Source organism: Triticum dicoccoides, chromosome 2A, assembly GCF_002162155.2.
Source record: "Triticum dicoccoides isolate Atlit2015 ecotype Zavitan chromosome 2A, WEW_v2.0, whole genome shotgun sequence".
In the NCBI taxonomy this organism is placed as follows: Eukaryota; Viridiplantae; Streptophyta; class Magnoliopsida; order Poales; family Poaceae; genus Triticum; species Triticum dicoccoides.
The window spans coordinates 483,146,604-483,150,248 of record NC_041382.1 but is presented as its reverse complement, the minus strand read 5'-3'; positions in this window follow the sequence as shown (position 1 = coordinate 483,150,248).

Sequence of the window (3,645 nt, the reverse complement as noted above, 5' to 3'; positions counted from 1 at the left end):
GGTGATAGCGTGGGTTAGCCATGTACTAGTATGATACTACACTGGGCTGCCGTGTTTCGTACTCTTCCAGTCTACTGTGGAGATGATTGGTTAATTTTATATCGCTGAATAATATTAAATATTATGAGTGCAAACGCTCCACCACGAGGTTCCTTGCTCCTTCTCGGTCGTCCGGAATCTATGTTCTTCCACTCTATTGTTTTACTGAGCTTTGTTCATCCTTTTGCCAACACGCGAGACATCTAGCATCAAGGTGCACGTGTTATGCAAGGATCGTTCCATCTATATGAAGAACATGTGGGACTGGAACTACTAGACGAACATGTACCCAGGAGTGGACGTACGAACCTGAGTAATGTAGCGCAATAAGTGAAGTAGAAAGGCACAAATGGTATGAACATGCGTGGCATATAGGGTGTGTTTGGTTGCGTTCTCGTCTCAGCATAGTTGTTCCCTCTTTATGCATGCTCAACTCAACACCCCTCTTCATGCATGCTCTCTTCATGCATGCTTCTAGTGTATTTGTGCTAAACTAGTGTGGACTCATGCATCCTCCATACACTCTACCAAACACCCAAAAGTTGGTCGAGAACGGAACTCTTGGGCGGCATTTGTCTCTTACTACGTACTACCACTAAATGTTATACGTGCAATGCACAGTGATGTTATGGAGTACGTGCCTAAGTACTCTACTACTACTATATTAGTTGGAGGCACATATTAACTTTTATATTTGTTTACGTGTATGCCCCGAGACCTTCCAACTAGACGTGTCTTTGTCTTCAGGTCGCACTTTGTATCGTTCATACCACTAAGTACTACTACGTGTGGTCTCCGACCCAGAAGTGGAAGAAGTGGAGACGCTCTACCACACTATTTTTTTACACTGGGCTCTACCACGCAGTTCATGTCCCACTCCTTTCGCTAACGTGTGGGACATCCAGCACGTGTCGTGTTTGGCACCCTTCGTCGTAAGAGTTGAAATGCTAGCATTCATCAGAAATAAAAAATAATTATAAATCGGCAGTGATACTATTTTTTTGCGAACCAATCAGCGGTGATACTATACCACGCGGTTTCCTTGCTCCTCGATATCGGAAAGAATACTTCCGTTCGCCAACATGTGGGACGTCGACCATCTTGGTCCACTTGCCATGCACGCAGAACTCCAAGGGAGTCACCCAGGTCGTCGCGCCGTAGTAACAATGACTAATGAGCCGTCAAATCACAGGCCCACTTCCCACTTTGAAGTTGCTTGGACGAAGGAACCATCATGACTTCGTTGAATTCTGCTTCTTGAAGAAAACTACTATACCAGCAGTACTGTTAGCTACAGTAGTTACTCCAACAGAGGCCTCCTTTCGTTCATAGGATAGGAATATGAAAATCATAGGAAGTGAGATGACATGCATCTCAATTCCTATAGAGGAAGAGATGCCATTTGATGCTTAGGATAGGAATTTTCCATTTAGTCTAGGCTAATGTATTGGTAATTTGCTCTAAAAACTACAGTAGTAACTAGTAGTACTGGTACATGCTCATACTCAGACACACACACACACACACTAACTACTAGTAGTACTACTTCTCACATGCTGGCCAGACGCCGTCGTTCTCCTTCCCGGCTTTGTCGGCGACACCCACCGTGCTTGGATCTCCGCCGACCTCTCCGCAGCAGCGCGTGCATCCTTTTCTTTCTTGCGGCGGCGCCTCTCTTTTCTTGAGTGCTTTCTGACTTTTCTGCTCCCTCTATGCGGCTTTGGCCACCTCTTGCTCTACCGCCCATTCGGCCTTGGCATCTTCAAATTCCTCCCACATAGTTGTGAGGTCACGAGCAGCGATGAACTCAGCACGACGAGATGCCGTCGCTTCCCTACCATTTTGTGTGCGGTCGTGGGCGACGAGGAACTCGGCGCGGCGGGATGCCATCGCTGCCTTTCCGGTTAGTATGCGGCGCGGTGGCATGAACGACGCTTGGTGAGAGCTCTGGGGTGGGGTGGCCGGACAACCGTATAGTGCATTGGTTTGTCAAGAGCTCAAGGACAGAAGACGAAGCAAATTTGGATTCCCCTTCAATCCTGGTCATTTATTACCGAGTAAAATGCATTGGCGGTCATTGAACTTGTCTTGATAGCTCACTTTGATCATTGTATACGAGATATGGTGATTATACGGTCATTGGCTCAGCGTATAGCTCTGTATTTGTCTGGTTGACAAGTCAAACAGTCCGCATGCGCCTCATCAGCTCGTGTTCTTTATCTATCTATGCGGGCCTACCTATCAATGGAGAAAGAAATACTGTAAAAACCAAAATTATGCTAGAGTCCCGACCGCTTCCGGAGCCCGCTCTCACCGCCCTGGCCCCTCAAGACACCAGCTGCCCTCCGCATGCATGCATAGCAAGTAGTACTCCTTATGTGGAGGAGAGAGAGGCATTGACAAAGTCAAGGAGTGGGCTCTGCAAGAGCCCGTCTCTACACGTGCTTCTAGGTATAAAAAATAATTCTAAAAAAGGGATAAAAACAATTGTGTCTTAAAAAAGAAAGGTAAAAAACATTTGAGAGGAAATAGATAGAGAGAAAGTGAGAAAAAGCTGTAACCTGGGCATTACATGAGGAAGGAGGGAGTGGTGCACATGCCAAGTTCACTGGGCTGCGTGTTTCACACTCCTCCGTCGTAACAGTGGAGACAATAGCTTTCATCAAAAATAAACAATGAATACTCGTTGCTTGTCCTCTATATCGGAAAGAATACTTTCATTCGCCGACACATGGGACGTCGACCATCCTGGTCCACCTGCCATGCACAAAATTATCCTGGTCTACCCCGATCGTATCGCAGGCCCAACCTTTCCCACTGTAAGTTGTTCGGACGAAGGAACCATCATGACTTTGTTGAATTCCGCTTCTTCAAGAAAACTTACTGTACCCGCAATACTGCTACCAAACGCGAAGTCTGGACGGCACTGTACCAAGTCATATCATTGAAACCCACTAGGCCAAACTAGCCCGCCTAGGTCATCTATTTTGGAACGGAGGGAGTACGTCTCTGCACTGCTATGATTTTGTGTTGCACGTCATATCACTAAAACCCACTAGGCCAAACTAGCCCGCCTAGGTCATCGATCACTAAGCCTACAATTTTAGGAGCTAGGGCTATTGGTCGATCGATGAGGGATAAGTATAAGCGTACCACGAGCTCATCAGCCCCAACGTTTCTCTTCGGTGAGTGTTTTGCAAGTACTATAGCTCGCACAATAGCTAGCCTACTAACACCAAGAATCATCAAACAAGCCCTGCTGATATGATAAACATTTCAAACTTACATCTAATCATGCCATATATTACATCAAAAGCTGGTGAGGATACATCTGTTTCCATAACTCAGAGAGGGTTCACATGATTCATCACATGATTCACTATCAAACAAAAGTAGCAAGATCCTCCCACACAAGACAGTGCACTATCCCTAAGATGGTTTGATAACACACATCGTTCTGGTAATTAAACACAGGGCAATGCAAACTACTCTAAAGGATTAGCGCGACCAACTATTTCTTGTCATCGATCTCTCAGGCAATGACCACAACACGGACAGTGGCATGGGAATCGATTTCTGGGGCGATGTCCGCAGGACTGACCGCGA